Genomic DNA, 23,409 nt, shown 5'->3' on the forward strand with positions numbered 1-23,409 from the left:
CCAATGAGAAAGCTCTTAATGTTCAGATGTTCTACTTCATATTTCACTGTAAATTAAGTAGTATTATAGAATATTCTTGTACATAAGAGACAGCATAGTAGTTACTTCCTTGCACATGGTAGAAGTATTATTGTAGATATTTTCCAGTACATAGGGGACAACATGATCATAGTTTTATACTTGTCCACAGTATTATAGTATATTCTTGTACAAAAGGAGCAGTATTAATTAGTAGGATGAAATGTTCTTGTAACCAATGGTATCTTTATAGTTATATTCATGTTTCTTGGGGTAGAATAGTGGTAACTATATTTCTAGTATAAAGGGGGTAGTCCAATAGTCACTGGTGCATTCCTGGTGCATGGCCAAAAATGAAGAGTTAAGCCACATTTGTGTGCATTGAGGGATGTGGTGAAGATTGTGCCAGGCCCATAGTGAGTAGTTTACAGCGCAATTCTAGATAAAATTAGGTCGAGAGCTGGATATAGTAACAGGCTGGAGCCTCTTGGAATATCCATTGTGATGCTGGGGGCGTAGATAACATCAATCAATGGTGCACTATTCAACATGCTTCCTCAACTACACAGTTTTGATAACTTAAAGATTTCTGTATGTCCATATGTCAGTGCAGATGGAATTTAGCAGTTTGGAAGATTGACAGTAGCTTACAGAAAATATTTAGGCTTAAAAGCAAAATTAGGTATTCATTTAATCAGTTGCAGAATAGCAGGAGCATCTTTTAAAATCAGCTGTTTTAGCATTCCATCGGTTTCTGCTTTTGGCTCACAGCAGCGTCGGCTCCAGGTATCAGTAGGCCCCTGGGCGACAGAGCCTCAGTAGGCCCCTTTACAGTGAACTCACGTGGCGGCATTAAAAATTCAAAAACTAAACTAGTCTCCTGTTCAATAAATATTTTTAAGTTTATCATCCCAAACAGCCCCCTCACAGTTATTTTATATACAGCTCCCCTCACCCCTATGGATTCGTTAGGTACAGCCCCCCTCACTACTATGCATTCCTTATGTACAGCCTTATGTGGGCCCCCCAGCAGCTCTGGGCCCCGGCTCTTGCCCAGGTATGTTCAGTGCTGGTGCCGGTCTCAGCTCATTAGTTGCAAGGCTAGTTCATAGTTTACCCACTATACTACTTACAGCTTAATGCTTGGTAGATCATGAAGAAGCCACACTGCTCATGTGCAGGTTGCACCTTCTTCTAACCTCTTTTTTTTAATGTGCTGGGTGTAAGACAATCACTAATCTAATATTTATTACCTTCCCCAAGTGAACTTGAATATCACTTTAATTTTGCAATGTAAACAGGACAGCAAACAGATATTTAGTGACCAGTATGGAATTGAAAGTATAAATGACAGTGTTACTAATCTCCCACGACTATACCACATGTCACTGTGTCACCGCTTCAGACTTTCTCCGCTTCCAATAATTGATGCAGTTTGTCGAAAATATCTAATTAGCAGATACTTTAGAGAGCGGGGACGGGAGAGTGACCTGTTTCCCATGGAGATGGAAATTTTTTTGAAACTTTATGGAAACAGCACAGCTCTGCGAGATACTGGAAGGAGGAAGAAATCTATTTGTTAATAAGAAAACCATTTAAAAATATCTTTATTTCCAGCAATTATTATTATTATAGAAGGGACTGGAGACGTCAACCATTCTCTTAGTGTTTATTACCTGTGTAATAGCCATTAAAAGCAGCAAGAAACCGAGAACATATATACGTAGTTTAGATAGTGCTGTGCGTAGGATGTGAGTGGGTGGGAATTTATACAGGCAGCTATACTGAAAAATATCTGGGTTCTAAAAATTGTACTGTAAGACTCATGTCAGAGGTTCACATATCTTTCAGATCTAGTAACTCCATTCATTACTGTATTTTTCAGACTATAAGGCGCACAAAAAATCCTTTGATTTTCTCAGAAATCAAAGGTGCGCCTTATAGTCCAGTGCGCCTTATATATGAACCTACTTAGAGCCAACAACTGCCTTCAACTGTGCACTGTGTCTGCCACCTGCTGGTCATTCATCCTTATAATCTGGTGCGCCTTATAATCTGGTGCGCCTTATATATGAACCTAGACATTTTAGCAGGCATTTATTGATGGTGCGCCTTGCAATCCGGTGCGCCTTATAGTCCCGAAAAATACAGTACACGATTAATTGTCTTTTTATGGTGGCCATTAAGGGTGTTTCTTTTGACGCAACTCTTTCTACGGCACTGCGCCAAAAGAAGATTTCGGGAAATTGCGCCTTGCTAGTGCCGGGGTTAGGCTGTGTTATCAAAGATCCCGGTTGCTTAACCCCTTAGACACCGCTCCTAATCATGAACCACGGTTTTAAGTGGCTGCAGTCGCACGGTCAGGTGAAGGATCCCAGACCAGGCTAAATAAGCGCATGCTGCTGTCAGATATAATGCACTGCACTACGTAATTAGTGCAGTGCATTATATAAAAGATCAAACAATTTAATGTAAGTGTCCCATTGTGGGACAATGTAATATAAAAAAAAAATTTCTGATAAAAAAAAATTGTGTAAAAAAAGAGAAAAAAACACCAAACACACAAAAATAGCCTGCCCCTTTAGAAAAAAACGAAAAACATACATATTTGTACCCATACCAACTCCAGCTACAAATCTTTACCAGTATTTATCCCGTCGACAAACAATGATGTCCAAATTGACATTTTTTAATCATCCATCACACAAAAAAATTATATTATTTGCAATCAAATAACTTTATGAACCCCATATGTGCACAAATAAAATCGACAACAGCCAAATCGGGATTCGGGATTCAAAAGTTATGGTGCTTGGAAGATGACGAAACAAAAGTTTTTTTTTTCCCTCAAAAGAAACTTACACTATGTCACGGGCACCCCCGCGATCCATACCACCCGTGCCTCTCTCCGCTGCTCCGGTCCCGCTCCTGTGCACTCACCCCTCCTGGCTCCCGCTCCCGTCCGGACTAGCTCTCGCGTGCGGGCCCGCTCCCTAGGGCGCGCGCGCGGCACTGTCTCAAGATTTAAAGGGCCAGCGCGCAGGTGATTGGCGCTGGTCATTTCCTGTCTTGTATTTAACCCTTTGTCTCCCATCATTCTCTGCCGGATCTTTGTGCCTCATAGCCTTAGAGAAAGCTTCTAAGCGAGTATTCCTGTGTTCCTGCGTATTCCTGTATTTCTGCGTATTCCTGTATTCCTGCGTTCCTGTGTATTCCTGTGTGTTCCCGTTCCTGAGTCCTGTGTTGCCGTGTTACCTGAATTCCTCCGTGTTGCTGTGTGCCTGTGTTCCCGTTCCCACCTGCCTGGACCTCCTGTTGCTGACCCCGGACTTGGACCTGACGATGCATCTCTGCCGCCTGCCCTGACCCTGTGACTGGACCTGTCTACGAGATTGTCTTCCGCTAAGGTACCTCGACCTCGGCTGCCACCGTGGGCTGGTCACACCTGGGAACGACCTAGTGGTATCCTGCAGCAGCAAGTCCAACCCGCTTTGCGGCGGGCTCTGGTGAATACCAGGTGCCGCTAGGCTCCGGTTCCGGGTTTTGGCTAGTTCCATCTCCCGCGGTGGTCCAGAGGATCCACTGATCCTAACAGTAAGATCCGGCCATGGATCCCGCCGAGGTTCCGCTTCCTACTCGTCCCAACTTTGCCGCCATTGTGGTCCAGCAATCCCGGGAGATTGCCGCTCAGCGTGAACAGCTGGATCAAGTCATCACCATGCTGCAACAGCTGCTAGCCGCCCAACAACAGCAACAGGCTCCTGTGTCCGCTCCCGCGACCCCAGCCGGTCCAGTCTGCCCTCCTGCCGCTGAACCCTGACTACGGCTGTCTATGCCCCGCAAGTTTGACGGAGACCCCAAGGACTGCCGGGGCTTTATAACTCAGTGCTCTCTGCAAATAGAGTTGATGCCTTCACAATTTGTCTCGGAGCGGTCTAAGGTGGCATTCTTCGTCAGTCTCCTCTCCGGGAAAGCCCTGGCCTGGGCTACCCCTCTTTGGGATAGAGGCGACCCAGTCACGTCTACTCTCACGGCTTTTTTGGCAGAGTTCCGGGCTGTATTTGAGGAACCTGCACGGGCCTCTTCTGCCGAGACTGCTTTACTGAACCTGCGCCAAGGCAGCTCGTCTGTGGGAGAGTATGCGGTTCAGTTCCGCACCCTGGCCTCTGAACTTGCCTGGAATGATGCAGCCCTCATCACTACCTTTAAAAAGGGACTCTCTGCGCAGGTTAAGGACGCTCTGGCTGCTCGGGATCTGCCGTCAACTCTGAGTGGTCTTATCACACTGGCCACTCGGATTGATGTTCGGTTCAAGGAACGCACCAAGGAATTCCGCACCTAGCACCCTCAGGCCCGGGTAAAACGTTTTTCTCGCCTGGCTCCTGCCTTTCAAAGACCTCTCCAGCCTTCGCCTGAATTGTCTGCTGAGGAACCCATGCAGGTTGACAGAATCCGGCTCTCCCTGCAGGAGCGTTCAAGACGCCAACAGGAGAACCTCTGTCTGTACTGTGCCAGCCCAGAGCACTTCATCGGTTCCTGTCCTGTCCGTCCTCAACGTCCGGGAAACGCCAGCACCTAGGCTTCTTGGGAGAAGCGTCCCTAGGTGTAAGTACAGCTTCTCCACGTCTGACTCTTCCCGTGCTCCTCAGCGTTGGCACCGGTACCCAGATCCAGGTTTCTGCCTTCCTGGACTCGGGCTCTACAGCGAACTTTGTGGATGCAGCCTTGGTCTCTCAGCATCACTTCCCGGTGGTTCGTCTCGAGAAGCCATTGTCTATTGCCTCGGTCAATGGTCAGATTCTCTCCGTGCCCATCTGGTTTCGCACGGAACCCCTGCTTCTGCAAGTTGGTGCCCTACATCAAGAGAGACTTTCTTTTTTTGTGCTGCCCCAAAGCACATCTGCTCTACTGCTGGGTCTCCCCTGGTTGCAGCTTCATGCTCCTGTACTGGACTGGTCCTCCGGGCAAATCCTCCGTTGGGGACCAAACTGTGCTTCACGTTGTATGCAGATTCCCCGTCCGCTACCTGTGAGGACTTCAACTCTGGCACCCAAGTCTCTGGAGGGTCTGCCAGCTTGTTATCGGGACTTTTCGGATGTTTTCTCCAAGAAGCAGGCGGAGATTCTACCACCACATCGTCCCTATGATTGCCCTTTGGATCTTCTTCCTGGCGCCACTCCTCCCAGCGGTCGTGTCTATCCTCTTTCTGTACCTGAGTCTATAGCCATGTCCGACTACATCAAGGAGAATCTGCAGAGGGGTTTTATACGCAAGTCCTCCTCTCTGGCTGGCGCAGGTTTCTTCTTCGTTACCAAGAAGGACGGCTCCCTACGTCCCTGTAGAGACTATCGTGGGCTGAATAAGATCACGGTAAAAAAACGTTACCCCCTGCCGTTGATTACAGAACTCTTTGATCGCCTACGTGGTTCCAAGGTGTTCTCCAAGCTGGACCTCCGTGGTGCTTACAATCTCATCCGGATCCGCAAAGGTGACGAGTGGAAGACGGCGTTTAACACCCGTGACGGGCACTTTGAGTATCTAGTAATGCCCTTTGGACTGTGTAATGCCCCTGCTGTTTTCCAGGAGTTTGTGAACGACATTTTTCAGGACCTTCTTTATACATGTGTCGTGGTCTACCTCGATGACATCTTGGTGTACTCTCCAGACCTTGAGTCCCACCAGGCACACGTACGACAAGTTCTAGGTCGACTTCGTGCCAATCACCTCTATGCCAAGTTAGAAAAATGCCTGTTTCACCAGCACTGCCTTTCTTTCCTCGGTTACATAATTTCCGACAGAGGCCTCCAGATGGACCCCGCGAAGCTGTCTGCAGTTCTTCAGTGGCCACGTCCAGAGGGCCTCCGAGCCATACAGAGGTTCCTGGGGTTTGCGAACTATTACCGGCAGTTTATTCCCCATTTCTCCACTCTGGTGTCTCCCATCATGGCGCTCACCAAGAAGGGTGCCAATCCACGTGCCTGGTCTCCAGCTGCTGAAATGGCCTTCTCCAAGTTAAAGTCTGCTTTTTCCTCGGCTCCCGTGCTCTCTAGGCCAGATACGGACAAACCCTTTCTTCTGGAGGTGGACGCATCCTCCATAGGAGCTGGAGCGGTGCTCACTCAGAAAGGGCCCAAGGGCCGAACTTTGACTTGCGGTTTCTTTTCCAAGACTTTTTCCCCAGCTGAGAGAAATTATTCCATTGGAGACAGAGAACTATTAGCCATTAAACTTGCTCTTGAAGAATGGCTGGGCACCCTGGGGTGCAACGCTCCGTGGCCCTCATCTCCCGTTATTACTGGTGGCCAGACCTGGTCAAAGATGTTCGGGAGTTTGTGGGATCCTGCTCCTCCTGTGCCCGCAATAAAGCCTCGCGTCTCAAACCGGCTGGACTGTTACTCCCGTTGCCGATACCCAGTCGCCCGTGGTCTCACGTGGCAATGGACTTTGTTACCGATCTGCCTGTCTCCTCGGGCAATACTGTCATCTGGGTGGTGACGGACCGGTTTTCCAAGACGACTGGCTTCAGGAGGGATACATGGAAGGAGTTCGGGATGCGCATAGATGGAGGAAGGCGGAACTTGTATGCCACTTGATTAATGCGCTTGATTACCTCAAAGGGGCCAAGGAACCGGGACCCAAGTTTATAGCTGGGTATCTTAAGCCGGACGTATCTGGAGGATAGCCATACTTTGTCACCAGGAGAGAAGACAGGAGGAGCTCGACGTCTTTTATCAGCCTGGGTCTTGGTACGGTCTGTAGCTCGTAGAAGGGACTGGCGGGTCTGGTCCCAAACAGCCTTGAGATCCTGCACCAGATCCTCCACTGCCTGTAATATCCTCTGAATAAACATACTTTTTTACCAGTAAAATAATAGATACACTTCCCAAGTAAAATATATAAAGCACCCCTTAAATTACTATGCTCTATTATTACTATTACTATGCTCCTGCCAAATTATGTATATTCTATACACCTCCTACATGATATGCAGTGACCCTCCCAAATTTTGTCATATACAGTGCCACACCTACTTTATGTAGAGCACCTCCCTAAATTCTATACATAAGGAATGAATGTATATACAATTCTTACCTAATTTATGTACTTAATTCATATGAAATATCAATATTCTCTCCCATTATTTCATATGGAACAATGCACCTATTTATAAATATATAGCTATCAAATCACCAGAACATTAATTCATAGTTAGCACAGCACCTCCTCATTGATATGGAGAACCAGAAACCTATCATTATTTCATATATAAAACAGCCCCCCTTTCATTTATTGATATTTAACCTCAGCACTCTCTCATTATCGTTAGCATAACACTCCCATTATTGATGAAATCAATCACAGCACCCTCATTATCCCGACCCTAGCAATTTGGTCAGTAACAAAAACTAAAATGAATATTAACCTCTTGGCTGAAAGCCTCTTCTGCCCTCGATATTCATTAAAGAGGACCTGTAACCAGATTTTGACCACACTGACATTGCCTGCTGATAAAGGGTTACAAGTCCTCATCATATCACATAACATAAGTTGCCAGTGGGGCACTGTACCTTAATTACAGCTGTTTTTCTAATATGCAAATTAGCTTTTCTGACTCATGTCTGGTATTTGTGACTCTTCTCCTCTCTCAGGCTGGCAGTGAACCACGCCCCATTATTCTACATGACAGCTCTTTGTCTCTTCAAATCACTGCCTTGCCTCCTTGTACTTAGGCACTTTTTTCTAATAGTCAACTACAGACGTATAAAGCTCTATGTACAGATGGGAAATATTGTGTCAATCTTTTTACACGGTGCCTTGTGTTACATGCATGACATGGGACCAGAGTGATATCATGACAGGTCCTTTAGCCTTCTAAAAATAGCAAACTGTACTCCATGTATGCGATCATTCATATGGTCAGATACATGCATGGGGTGCAGCCCCCCCCCCCCTCTGATGCCAAGTAATAAAAGATAGAAGGTGATTTATGTGGTGGTAAGCAAAACAATTTTTAACTAAAATAAGGGGTCAGTCAGTTAATAGAGCTCTATAGGAACCTGTCACTCTCTGTATATGTGCAAATGTGGTGACAGGTTCCCTTTAAGGATGTTGTCATCGTGTCCTCTGTGTCACAGGTCGAGGGAGATTTCTTGGCTTGTCCACCCTTGTATTCAGTAATATGTGTATTTTAAAGATGCACACACAATTAGTTTGTACACTTTCCCCGCCCAATTTCAGGGTTCACACCATGTAAGAGACTTTCTGATGGAGATCTGATGGTAGTTACCTCCTACCTGCCACTGCCCTAATCTGTAACTCAATAATCCTGGAACCTAATCTAATCTACATGCCCCAGGAGCCTCTCCAGTTAATTTACATATTACTAAAATATTTTTTTTTAAATAAATTAGGTTAGGTTCCAGATTATTAAATTACAGATTAGGGCAGCGGCAGGCAGGAAGAATATTCAATCAGATCTACTTCTGATGGTAGCTTCTTCATGGTAGGTTTCCTTTAAGGAGGTCATCTCCTGATCTAAAGGAGCTGCTGTGGGTCTATGACACAGTTCACTCTTACAAATAGGCCTCATTTAATATTTACTTGTTTGGAAAGATTTATTTCTTTAATTTTTTATTTATTCCAAATAATGATACATTCATTTTTTTGATTGAGTGTAAACTGGAGTTTTCTAGACCCTAGGTCATATTGATTGTATATTGATTCATAATGATGTATGCACTTGGCAATCTGACCAGCCTAGTGGGCATTTGTGTCTAGTTATTCCTGTCAGCAGTTTCAAATGTTATGGCACATTGGTGTATGCATTGTTTGGGTGGTTATATTGTATATTTAATGTGTATGTATCTTTTGGATTCTAAATGTTTTTCTATGTATTGGATGAATTATATGGCTATTATATATATTGTATTGTGTGTTGATATAGTGTATATCTAGTATATATTCAGTGTGCGTGTATATTTGAATTGTGTGAATAGTAACTGAATTTTTTTATCTGGTTAACCTGTTATGTAACCTGCTTATAAGGCGATACAATTGTCTGTAGAACACCCTGCACTTATGTTACCATGGAAACCCAGTTCCCCATTATTGTACTGAATTTGTAAGGTGCAGTCAGTTGTCACACTGTTCCAGCACAAATATTAATACAGCAAATCTTTGAAGCAAGTTTCCTGCTGCTGTACCGTGACAGAATGAGGTGCGGTGCCATGTACCTAACTATGGCTGACATGCAAGGTCAACTCACTCATAAAGTAACCCAAGCGATTGCACAGGTCCCAATGATAAGGGAAGGGGTGAAATGCTCATCTCAGGACACCATTATGACATTAAGGTATGGCAGAGTAGAGAGCAACAAACTCCTTGCTCGATTATATGGCGTGCAGCTATGCATTAGGGCAGTGAGTGCCTAAACTACGACCAAAATCCACGTGAAGTGCCAACGTGGCATTTTAAGCAGTAACTTATTACTACGTGTTCTTCCACATCTTTCAATCGTATCAGCCCCTGAGGCCACCAATACAGTTAAAAGAAAAGGGTCTCTCTGTAGAGGAAGATTGGTGGGTCCAGCAGGATGACCTCCAAAGATGACGCAGTTCTGTCAACACCACCTCACTTTTCCTGCCGTTCCAAACAGCCAATGAAGTATCGCTTTAAAATAGCGCTGAGAGCATTATCTCATAAGTTGCCTGGGACCACAGGAAGATTTGGTCCTGTTTGGTGAACTCTGTCCTGTGGTGATGGCCTGAGTGCCCACAGAAAGGGCTCTGAGTGCCACCTCTGGCACCGGTGCCAGAAATGTGGTCTAGAGAGCTGACATGTGCCAAGACCCCCAACTTGCTAAAGTTTGTAATGTATGTATGAGCTGAGTGTAAGATTAATGTTGAGACTGGAGACTTTACTCTGAATCTGGAAGTCTATGAGTGGGCCACCAAAGATGAACAGAAAAACCATTCTGAAACATTCATATGATCAACTTTTTCCTTTTCAACCTCTTCCCCTTCATCAATTTCTGATGAAACTTTAATCTGGGTCACCTGGGCTTAAGTTTTTAGTTTTATTCTTCTTAAATAGGATCTGTCACCCAAAAAAAACATACTATCGCTACCCCATTTTTAGCAGTGATAAACTACTAATCCTGCCTATAAAGGTAGCAGACACTGCAGCGCCATACAATAGGAATGCCGGACTCAGCTCACAGCGGTTGGTGTATTCATAAGGGGGGCGGTCTGAGGCGCTGCTTCTTCCCCGGACCACTCCTCCCACTCCATAGGCCGGCAGTGACTGCCAGGCTTCATGTGGCAGTCAACGCCTCCTGGTCCCACCCCCTTATGAATATGCCGGACCGCTGTGAGCTCGGTCCGGCGTTCCTATTGTACTTGCTGCAGTGTCTGCTAGCTTTTTTTTCGGTGACATGTCCTCTTTAAGGGTATTCATACACACATAACTTCTAGCTTCATGCCACATTATAATTATGGAAAAGAATGGTGGTCATTAGGTTAAAAATGCTTGTACATAAAACTGCCCCATTTGTGAGACATACTATATATGATTACTAGTGAAATGTTTTTGCACCAGCTGAATAATCTGAGCAGATCTGGAGTATAATACAGGTGGTAACTAATGTAATGTAATGTAATGTATCTATGTCTACAGTGACCCCACCATGAGAATAGTGAGTGCAACTCTACAGTATAATACAGGATGTAACTCAGGATTATTACTAGATAATCAATGTCATGTATGTACACAGTGGGGGGGTTTGTCGTTGGGTTTTTTGTCTATGTTTGGCATAGTTTTTGAGCAGTTGTGGTGCAAATGCTGTTTTGCAACTTTCCATTGAGCCAAATGAACATACTGTAGGACAGTGCAAAGTCACTTTAAAATAGACCCTGCTTGCGCCAAATTCATTATTTGCTTAGACTAGTTTTCACAATACTGAACTAAATTCATGATTTGCATGACCCAATATTATGAGGCAAACAAAAAAAAACAAGTACAAAAACATACATAGACTCACTTGATGAATTTAGGTAAAACAAAAATTGAATTGAACAAAGACAACCAAGTCAAAGACAAATTGTAATGATGAGTTCCCCCCATTGACTCCATCTGCAGAATAGTGAGTGCTCCTCTGGAGTATAATTCAAGATGTAACTCAGGATCAGTTCTACATATGATTAGAATTGGAGGACTATTTTGTATAACCCCATAACTGAGAATTTCAGGCGATGTTCACAAATATAAAAATATGTTCTCTAGATTATGACTTTGAATATACTAAATATATGTTAAATTGTACAAGTTGAGAAATAAAATTTGTGTAATAAAGGGACAGTGACAGTGTGTCTCAACACAAAGCAGTTGAATATAGGACTGTTATAGGTACATTTTATGTCACCAGATGAGGTTTCTTCCACCTGATCATTTCTGCTGTTGAAATGAATGGCCATCCATAGGTGGTGGTCCTTCTGCCCTAATAGGTTATATGCAGAGAAATTGCATTGATGACAGGGGGGATTATGCAAATCAATTGATGACAGGGGTGGTTATACAAATCAATCATTTTACCTTCTTCCCCAGAGTAATAATGCTATACTTAACGGGGTACATCTCCATACTCATGTATAGATAATGAGGTCTCCGAATGAGCAACACACAAGTAACCTCAAATATAGCCGAACCATGTAAAGTCTCAGTGATGTTAATGGATTAAGATCAATTAGGGCAAATTCTCATTTGTGCATGGAAGACACATGCTGAGGGCTAGCGGGCTACCAGCCAATGCCTTTCATGCCTCCCAGGGTCACGAAGTCACATAACATAAAGCGGGAGACATACACAGTTTGGGAAACATTTCAAGTCTCATGTGTCATAGAAAGCTAAGCTGTGACCTTCACTGCGCAACAACATTCAAGGACGATTCTAAGGAGTCTCCTCACATCTTATCTTTATCTAATAAACTATTAAGGGGAGATTTACCAGGACATGTATGCCGGAAAACTGTTGTACAAGCCCTGAAATATTCGCAATTATTAGCGAACCGCCAGCAATTACTATTATTTTCCCCCTGGCAGACGTAGAAGTATATGCTGCACAGCCGGCTCTGGATGGACAGGCACACTGGCGTATGGTAAATGTACCCTCAATGTGGAAGTGAAAGTGGCCCAGAACAGAAAAATGTTTGCTGTTTGTGATCCGCAGAAAAGTTAGTGCTTGCATTATATTTTTGTGGATCCCACATGCAGATTGTGTTTACTGACCTTAATCACCTATTGGAGTGAAAAGGTTTGTGAAAACCACTGATCCCACGCTGCCAAGAATCAGCCACCATTTGTTCTTGAATGCAAGTAAATCTTGTTATCATCGGAGCTTACCTCTGGGTCTCCCAGAACCGGAAAAATCTGTAGCCCCAGAGCATGAGCTCCACTGATAATCCAACCCTGTCTGCGCCTTCTCTCTGATCCTGTAGGCAGCCCAGGATGAACCCCCTGGGCTACCTGTGATGGAAGGAGGATGTCTAGAGTCCCAGCTGGAGAATTCTTAGCTGAGGTGTTAGCCACACACTGGTCCTACTGTCAGCTGTCCTGCAGAAGGCCAAGCAATTTTCAACAATTAATCATATGAATCAACAATTCATATGATTAATTAACTGAAAAGAATGTTACATTGCAATAATGTATCAATTTATTCAATATATCAAATTTAAAAGTCATGCGATACCACCAAAGGATAAAATGTTATCAAGCAACCATGGATTTGATAATGGTACCATTGTAGATAATCCCAAATAGACTGGAAATACATACTTATGCTCCTCTTCATGTTGATCCTGGTGGTGGTCTTTGGTGCTAGATGTCGGGTGCTATGGGCTGCTAATTATGTACACCTTCGTACCTTCCTCTCCCATAACAAGAGCATGAGAGAGGGCGGTGGCCTCTCCCGTGACATCACCTCCCTCTTTCAACATGGGAGAAGGAGATGGAGAGGATGCACATAATTAGCAGCCTGGAGTGCTGGACATCTTGTCCCCTTGCTTGGTGTTGCTAATTATAAGTTTATTTTCTAGATGATACTGGTGTATCAAGCTTACCAAAGACCACCACCAGGATCGACATGAAGAGGAGTTTAGGTAAGTATTTTCATTCCATGTGGGCTTACCTATAATGGTAGATTTCTCGTTACACAGGGTTAGGTAAGCAGATGCTGGAGGTGGTCGTGATATGACCCCATTCGGCACTCCTGGGCCCTTGACACAGGGCACTTGGCACTCGAGCACATTCATAACAATGTATGCGCCTTGCATGCTTGAAACTACTTCCCCCCCCTCGCTCCCGAGAGCCAGTGATGTCACCGAGCTCTCGGGAGCATTGGCACAAGCGCACTGTATCTTCATTATGTGCGGCTATGCGAAATGAAGATACAGTGCGCATGCGCCAGTGCTTCCAAGAGCTTGCTGACATCACCGGTTCTCGGGATCAAGGGGAGGGAAGAAGTTTCAACCACGCAAGGCGCATGCATTGTTATGATCGGGACCAAGCGCCAAGTACCCTGTGTCAAAAGCCACAGGAGCGCGAATGGGGTCATATGCCTATTGATAAATTGATTTTTCATCGAAACTGTGGATTTCCATGCCATATCACGACCACCTCCAGCATCGGCTTACCTAGCGTTGTGTAACGGTATGTTTAGGTCAGAATGACCAATTTAAAATGGTAGATTTACTTTAAGTTCTAGATATCCAGTTGGTTGCCGAGGCTTGCTTGTATACCTCCCTGTATTCTTGTTTATCAATAAAGGACGACTTTCCCATTCTTGGAACTGGTGAGTGCCGCTACCTTTTTCTACTGTTTACTCTAGATATCCAGTGTTAGATTAATCAATAGAGAATTTCTGACCTACTTAGATGAGAAACATACACTACACTACAGTGGGCCCTACAAAAATCAATGCTTATGCAAGTTTTATATGCTGCAAATGTCATGACATTGTAATGTATGTCATCAACATTCATTAAATAAAATATTGCAATGTTGACATTGGTATCTTCATGACATGTAACCAAAGTCATGTCCCCTACAGTTCTGGTACAGATAGAACAGTAAGTTTGACCAGAACCTCCAAGCTTATATTTCAGCACCAGGTCTGCAGACAGCTCCAAGTCCTGATTCCATGCAGAAAAGCAGCATAGGACAACTGCAAGTATATAACTAGATAGGATTATACATGTGTAACATTGTTTTAATGCATAGTCAACTTTTTTACATTATAGTTTAACATATTCATGTATTGTTACTGCCAAATAGGATGTATGAGGCTACAGCCCCATCACTAGTTGTAGGCTGAGTGATGTACTTTAGCCCTACTTGACACCTAAGGTGTTTTAGATGACATGTCTTTTCTCTCATATCAGATCCTTTAAGATAATGCTGTGTGGCAAGTATAAAATGCTCCAGTATCAGTGAATGTGGGTCACCAGATGTGTCCATTCTCTGCAGGAGACGCTGCACCGAGGCCTCTTGGAGGGTTTCTCTACCTTCAGGATGACGTTTGGCAAGTTGATTTCTGGATGGAAAAACATGAATAAAGCTGCAAGATCAATATGTTCTATCCCTGTGATCAATAAATGATGGTGCACAGAAGATCCTGTGCCCCAGGCAGCTGCTCCAACTCCTACCTGGATTCAGAGGGAAATGAAAAATTCTGTTTTATTCTCTATATCTACTTGTGTGAAGATAAAGCTGCACCGTGTCTCCTTGGAGACAACCATTCTGCTCATTTACATCTCACCTTGTTTCTAGGCTAAAAATAACTAAAAAAAATATAGAAAAAAAGAGAAGTTCAGGTAGAAAATAAGCAGGATTGAACTGCTGCCAGCCTCTTCCATGACTATACAGCAACAGGAGGATTTATTGTCATTGGCTCAGCCACTTGGCAATATGAGAATATGGATGAAATGAGAAAGTCATGAAAAAGTTTTATCTTTTGATGATACATGGATGGATAGATGTATCGCTAGATAGATAGAGTATGAAATTCAAGATTCAAGATCCAACTTATTATTATATTTTCTGCTTCTGTTTATAGATAGATATTTGATAGATTGATCGTAAATGATGTACGTTAAATGATAGATGGATAAAATAGATCAGATAAACATGTGATTTATAGAGGAGAGATAGATAGGTTTTAGATCAATATTAGATCTAGTAGATAGATGGATTGAGCCCGAACGTGGCTGGACACATGGCAATTAACACATCTGTATTTTTTTCACTGTGAATTGTTTGGAGTGCTGCTACTTTTCTATTTTCTAGATAGATAGCTACATGAACACATACAAAAGCTATGACCCAAGTTTGTATGATATAAGCTCTTTGTATCAGCTAGGCCAGTGGTGGCGATCCTATGGAACAGGTACCAGAGGTGCCACTCAGAGCCCTCTCTATGGGCACCCAGGCCATCACCCAGGGGTGAACCAAGCATGTCTGCTGCCTGAGGCGAGCCATAGAGAAATGCCCCCCCTTTCCATATATGTAATATATCAGGGAATGTCAGGACTAGAGCCAAAATATTGGTTTGGTGTCAAAATAAAGCAATGCAAAATGTATACAGCGTGTTGCTATATAATATAAGATGGATAAAGCATACCGCCATGTTGTATAAAATGCATACAGCATTCCACCATGTAGTATAAAATGCATACAGCGTGCTGCCTAGCAATCCTAGTTAAAATAATCAGAATCGGAATACCAGTATATCGTATAGTCTCTCACAATGTAGGACGTTACATTAGCTGAAGTGTGGAGTTTCGCGGCATCATAGAAGAATCGTGTCTCGTCATGTGACTGAAGTCACATGACACATCTATACCACATGATCCAAAGTCACGTGTCACGCCGAGGGTTGCATAGCAACTAGTGGTTGAATAAGTATTGTTAAAGTCCTGGACGTGCAGAAGGTGTGTCAAGTGAGGATTGTCGTAATGAGGGGACCTGGATGAGGAGGAATCATGTCGGCACCGCAGCGGAGATCCAAGACGAGACCGCAGAGAGACAACAAGACCCGAGCAACCGATTATTTTAAACTAGGATTGCTGCATTATGTTTATATATTTGAGTACGATGCTTTATTGATTGTGGGCGGTATCGGAAGTGCTTGTGTTTGGGGGGAGGTACCATAGATTGTATTGTGCTATAAATGTAAACTCCATGACTAAGGACAAGTTGACTGTTTGAAAGGCGTAGGCATTTTATCCGTCTGTCTGAGTGGACTTTTTACTTCATGAATAAGTACTAAATAAAGAAACTTTTGGTGTTTGGAGCCTGGCTGGACCATGCATTCTTCTCTTCCAAGTATAAAATGCATACAGCATACTGCCATGTAGAATAAAATGCATACAGCGTAACAACATGTAGAATAAAATGCATACAGCCTGCCGCCATGTAGAATAAGATAGATACAGCATACCGTCATGTAGTATAAAATGCATACAGTGTCCCCCCATGTAATATAAAATGCATCCAGTGTGCCGCCATGTAGTATAAAATGCAAACAGCATGCCACTATGTAGTACAAAATAGAAGTCGTGATAAATATCACAAATACAGCATATACATACAGCATATATACACATATACAAACAGTAGATACAGCATATACACACACTGGAGCCAGGAACACAAGAGCCGAGTCAGAGCCAACAGCAGCGAGGGGAGCTGCGGGGTGTGGGGGGCATGCAGGGAGCGGAGGTATGCGTGGGCCAGAGTGTCGGCCAGATGCTCAACTCGCCTCATGGCAGGTGCGCCCCTGCCATCACCCCGGCACAGAGTTCTCCAGGACCCCAGGCTTTTTACAGACCCAGGACATTCGATGTTCACCACTATTTTAAAGTGACTGGAACCTGCACGGGAAGCAAGAAGGTGTGGACATTGGTGAATTACCATTTGAGCTCCTGCTCAAATTAAAAATGCAACAAAGGGACACAGGAGATACAATCCAAATCTCTGCTCATTCTTTCTGTTGTATTGGTGAAGCTGATACAATTGTGACAGAGCAGGGAACCATAAGTTACTGCTAGGATTGCTGTATTGGCACTTTGCAGGAAATATGTGGGCTTTGTTTGTAGTTTGGGCACCTGGTCTCTAAAAGGTCTGCCATCACTGAGCTAGGCCATTCCTCCTTTTCCATCGTATAGACACATCCATCCCCTGCAGCTGTTACTAATCCTGAATTGTTCCCAGCTGGAAATAACATATGGGTCCAGCAGTGCGGCGCACATAAAATGTCAGTAAATATGTGATAATCAGGCAGATATATCTGTAAACACAGAATAAGAACATAGTGTCTTCTACAGGGATCATATAATATTATCTAAATTATACATCCCCACAAGCAAATTAGCCACCTGCCCTGGGCTCTGAGTGTTTAGATGGATGAGACCTATTTTAAGACATCTGTTTCCCTCTTGTGGCCTAACAGTAGTACTGCACCCAGGTGTTACGTTAACCTTTGATGAAGTTGCTGCCATTTTCACCAGACAAAGAATTACGGCACATTTATGTGTTTGCAGCAACCAAGCCCAGGACACATTGAGCTCATCACAAAATAAGAGTCCATCACTGTCCCGTCACCAGCTGTTGTATTGTCACATGGGTTCCTTAAGTGGTAGAGTTGTCATAAAGTCCTTCAGGGTGTCACACATAGCTACACACATAGCATATGGGGGCCTTGTGTTAATACAAAACACCAGATAATAATAATTTTTGTCAACGTAGCATTAGCGGTATGTGTGGCCTCACCTCAGACATTAGGGACTGGATGCGACCACTACTGTATTTCTCTGGGGGAAAGAGGGAAAACTTCCATGACAGGACCGTAGTACCTTAAAGTAAGGGCTCTATTACATTGGCGTTTATGTTCAGCTTCAGATGCGCATCCATTGTGTTTTGTCTCGGTTTTTCTTCCGTTTTATCTCCGTGATGAATCCATTTTGTTTCTGTGTCCGCAAAAAACTAAAGGTTTAACCTAGTTTTTGGCCTCATCAATGAAAAAAAAAGGATGTTTTTGTCATTTTTTTTTCTATTGCCTTACTTTATCCACATCAGAAGAAAAAATAGGACATGTATTTTTTCCACAGACAACGTATCAATGCAAAACAATATGAAAACACCCATAGAAATCAATGGCTCTGTAAGGCATCCATAGAAATCACTAAGCCAAGGACGTGAAAAACGACGCCAATGTGAAAGAGCCCTGCAGTATACTGTGACTGTAGGTGCGACTGGAGGTAAACCATATTCTATAGTAATATACACTGGAGCTGCTCTTTTACTTTGCTAATCAAGATATGAAGTAAGCAGCAGGGGGCAGCAGAGCTCCTCATAGCTCTGTGTATCAGGGATTCATTGGATCCTTACATTTGATACATTTGTTGAACATATATTATTGTTTCCTACACTGCTACAGTATAAAGTGAATTTACAAGCAGATTTTATAGCAGATGTGTCCATAGATCTGACACTTGATATGAATATGATGTGATGTTTTGTGTTATACCTTATATCATACAGAATTTTTGGATTAGTTTGTTTTGCTGGTCCTGAGTACAGTGGATTAGATTCATTGGGGGTCATTTACTAACGCGTTTTCCCTTCGTGTTACCCGAGTATTTCCGATTTGCGCCGATTACCCCTGAATTGCAGCGGGATTTTGGCGCACGCGATCAGATTGCGCCGCATCGGCGCTGGCATGCACGCGTCGGAAATCGGGGGGCATGGCCGAACGAAAACCCGACGGATTCGGAAAAACCGCCGCATTTAAAAAATTTTAAAACCCGGAGCTTGCACTTACCTTCACACAGCCCGGCTCGGTGAACTCCAGTGCGTTTCGATGCTTTTCAGCGCAGCAGCGCCACCTGGTGGACGTCGGAGGAACTGCCTTAATGAATCCCGGCCGGACCCGAATCCAGCACAGAGAACGCACCGCTGGATCGCGAATGGACCGGGTAAGTAAATCTGCGCCATTGTTTCAAAAAAGACACTTGTAACATGTCACTTATTCCTCATGCACACAAACACTGGGGGGAATTTATCAGTGCTGGCGTAGAAGCACCGAAATAGTCACAATTTGTTGAGCACTGCAAGAAGTTGTGATTATTTATATGCTCGTTTACAGGTTTTTACACAAAACTAGGGCAGGTCAGACCTTGCGTAGTTGTGCCTGGCGGCGGCCTTGTGGATTCATCAAGAGGTTCACACCTCTACCGCAACGGGAGTGGGGGGCAATTGAACCTTATCATATGCCGGCTCAGTGTGCAGGCTGATGTTTCAGCAGATAGCATAGTATTTCATGCCTCACCTCCATGGCATTTTATGTTTCTTCCTGCTGTTTGAGCATTACAGACCACAAAACACAGATGTTATATGGCTGGTGAATAAGCCTATCTGAAATAAGTCTTAAGCTTTATTCACACAGCAGTATTTTTATCAGCCATCAGCATCTGTAAACCAAAACCAGGAGTGGATCCTGAACAGAAGGCTTGACATCTGAAAAAAGAAAAGTAACTGGCTAACATCCACAGTTCTGCAATTTTTTATTTTCAATTATTCTTTAGGGGTTGAGCCTGTTAGCAGTCACAGACTAAGGCCGGCGGCACACGTGGCATTTTGAACCCGTTTTTGGGCCGTTTTAAGCTGTCCGTTAAAAAAACGCATCAGTTTTTGACCCGTTTTAATTAAGATAATTGATAAAACCGATCAAAAACGGATGCGTTGTCAAAAAACTGATGCGTTTTCAAAAAACGCATGGGTTTTTTAATGAACTGGTTAAAAACGTCCCAAAAACGGGTTGAAAACACCACGTGTGCCGCCGGCCTTAAACCTATTTCCCACCAGTGAGTTTTTCCTAACAAATTCACTCTGTGCGCTTGCAAAATTTATCGGACCGAACCTAAAATCACTGAACTGAAGCATGGTATTTCTGTAGTTTTAGATTTGGTTCGGTAAATACTGCACATGCACAGCACACACAGACCTCACCTGACTTTAGAACATTTCAATAAAAATGTACCATTTACATTAAAAATCAATTAATGCAAGAAAATGTGCCAGGAAATCACGTTGGAGGAGCGGGATCATATCAGCTAGCAAATATTAAGCTAATTAATCATTGTCAACACATCAGTCACATTAAACAATCTTCCAATTACTTATGCAAACCATCCCATGGTTCAGAAAATGTGAACACAGCAAAGTGAATGACTGGTGAAGGTTGCGCTTTGAATTCCATAGTCTTTCTAGGCCGCTGAGGTTCAGGACTGTTTGAAGCCTCCTTGAGGCTTTTGCCATCTGCGGCTCCACATCATACGCTATGAAAGAGATGTTACCTTTATATCTCAGATGAGAACATTAAATATGACCTTTGAATAACCTACAATTAGAGGACTTTAATAAATATCACTATGAGAATGGATTTGACAAGTGTCCTCTGCTCCGACACCATGGAAGTCCCAGCTGAGAGGAGGAGGAGGAGGAGGGACATGGCTGCTCTCATCAGTCCCAGACTTTCATATGGTAAAATCCTGGAACAGTAGTCAGGATAGACATCACTGTAATACCTGATGGAACGCATAAAATTACATGAAAAGACATGGTCCAGGGTCAAAGGCACCAAAGTATCCATAATTATCCCCAGATATGATGTTTAAAGGACTTCTTCACTTGTTAATTATGTTAAAGGAACCTGTCACCAGAAGGCACAATTGCACTGGTGACAGGCTGCAATAGGCATTGCCTAGTACATTATGTAACTGTTAGTTTCAGATCTCTGCTTCCCTTGTTGCTGCCAACAAGTCCTGGCCAAGTCCTGGGTTTATGGCTCTTTTCAAATCTAACGTTTGTTGGTTAATTAGCATAACGCAAGGCACTGCCCCCATTCGTTAAAATTTTATTCCTAACCCTCCCACATCCTATCAGCTCGTAAACCTCCCTCTCTGATGTCGGCTCACCACGTAGCAAACCTTGTGCGTGCGCGGTGAGCCATACACCCTGGTTACACCTGCACGCCTGCACAGTTTACTGCTCGTCGGCGCAATGCGCCCAGCAGCGGCCTGCGCATGCGCACCCTCCCTGTGCCTTACGACTTGGCCGAGCTCAGGTATGCAAACTACATAGCGAGTTTGCGTACCTGAGCTCTGCCAAGTCGGAAAGCACGGAGAGGGTGCGCTTGCGGAACCCCATAACTGAAACAGTATTGTATATCGAAAAACATGAGCGTCTGTACTCAATGTCTATTTATCGATGTTAGGGGAAGGTACTGCCCACCCCAGTACTGCCCACCTCAGTACTATGGCTCTTAATTTGGTCATATTTTCATAGCTGCATATTAGCAGGATAGGCATTGAGAGTAAATAACAGGTCATATGAGATATACAGTATAAGCATCTACTATTCATGGTGCAAAGCTAAGAAATGTACAGGATATGCTTCTTTGAGGCCATGGAAGACCTAAACATGGACAAAGATTAACTCCTTGAATAATTTCACTAGAAAATTAAGACATATGCATAACAATCTGCCTTTGAAGGTATCTAATCACCTAACAATCTGTCCCATTTGAAACAACCTATCCCTAATGAATAACCTCCTTCTTATTTAGGGTGCTGCCACATGTCACGTTTTTGGACCTTTTTTAAACATGTGCTTCAAAACGGTCCAAGAACGCAATGTGTGGCAACAACCTAAACCTGCACAAAGTAAAGTCAGATTCTAGCTGTACTGTCATGTCTGCGTCTCATTCCTCCTTTATCCATGCTATCCAGGTTTAGGAGACATTGGGGGACATGTATCTTATGTATGTTCATGTCTTTTTTCTTGTAATACATGTTTAGTTTTTCTTATCCTGGCAGGTGTAAGTGGACGCAACTTTAAATTTTGCACAGCGATCTAAGGACGAATCTTCTTCCTTTCCACTGTCTTCGTCATCTGTCGGTCCCCTGACCCTGTTTTACATATGCCTTTAAGAGTTCACATTGGGCAATGTTGTAGACTCCCTTTGTTCTGCCTTTAACCCCATACTTTCTATTTTCCTTCTCTTGGGGTATGACATCCAGAGTCGGACTGGCCCGCCGGGGTGCCGGTGAAATCCCCGGTGGGCCCCGACGCCTGTTGGCTCCGCCCCTTGATTAGCCTGCGACATGCAGTGCCTCTTTCCAGGCACTTGTACAAGCCCATATGTGCCTGCTTCTTAGATCGCTAGAAGCACAAGCGAGCAGGCACATTCCTTGAAGTCTGGAGGAGGAGGAGGTGAACTTCGTGCGGGGAGCGAGAGACAGATTCACTGAGCCGGAACCAGGTCTCTGCTCTCCCCGCAGAAGCGCTCAGGCAGTGAGGAGTAACCACTCACATTTACTCCTCCCTGCAGGAGCAGCACCTCAGCCCTTGTGTAACTGTGCTGCCGCCACATGAGGGGAGCAGACAGCATGAACTCCGTCCACAGGTCTCCCTGCATACAGGATATGGGCCCACTGAATGTCACTGTGGGCCCTCCTCCTGTTCCTGACAGCCAGCAGGGGCCACCAATGGAACAGCAGCTGCTGAAGGATCAGACTGCCCTCCATAAAGTGGCCCCGCCTGATGTACGCAGCGGCGGGTCCTCAGAGAAGAAGAGACTGGAGGAGCTGCTCTGCTGCCCTTATGTGACAGGTTCTTGAAGAAAAAATAGGTAAAAGTGCATTACATTCACACACATATCTACAGTCTGTACACCCTGATAAGTAAATCTACATTCATATAAAATTGCAGTGAGCTGAAGGACTAAAACTCCCAGCAGTTGAATGAGCTGCTGAATGTTGTGGGTGTTCAAACTACTGCATTTTGTATTGATGTAGATTTACTTTTCCTGTCAGAGCAGCCACAGTGCAGATTTCAACACACACAAATATTTCAATAAAAAGTGATTGTACATTTTACAAACTGAGGCTACATGCACATGATGTATGCCCGCTGTACAGTAGTAAGGCGGGCATACATCGGCGCTGCGGAGAGGAGCAGGGGATGAGCGCTGCTCACCCCCGCCCCTCTCCATAGGAAGATACAGCGCACGGCGCCGTATCACGGGAAAAGATAGGACATGTCCTATCTTTTCCCGGGCTACGGAGCGGTACGGTGCCGCACGTGTGCTGCACCGTACAGCTCCCGTACAGGGCCGTGAGCCCATAGAAGTGTATGGGGGACGTATATCAGCCGTATATACGTCCCCCATACATGTGTGTGAATGTAGCCTAATAGTAATGAAAATGTCCAGCTCTGTAAATCAAAGTGAAAAAAAAGGTGTGTTAGGGTTAACATGGTAAATATGGTAAAACAGAGCCTG

At 44.1% G+C, this 23,409-nt stretch overlaps 1 long non-coding RNA gene across 1 annotated transcript; it reads left to right on the top strand.

Annotated features, from left to right (window-relative positions):
- Nucleotides 1-9,149: 9,149 nt before the first annotated feature.
- Nucleotides 9,150-16,317, top strand: LOC140069949 (uncharacterized). Its single transcript, XR_011848880.1, has 3 exons — nt 9,150-9,370; nt 13,768-13,860; nt 14,535-16,317. It is a non-coding gene; the product is annotated as an uncharacterized lncRNA (long non-coding RNA).
- Nucleotides 16,318-23,409: the final 7,092 nt, after the last annotated feature.

The sequence above is a fragment of the Engystomops pustulosus genome, chromosome 7 (genome assembly GCF_040894005.1).
Source record: "Engystomops pustulosus chromosome 7, aEngPut4.maternal, whole genome shotgun sequence".
Lineage (NCBI taxonomy): Eukaryota > Metazoa > Chordata > Amphibia > Anura > Leptodactylidae > Engystomops > Engystomops pustulosus.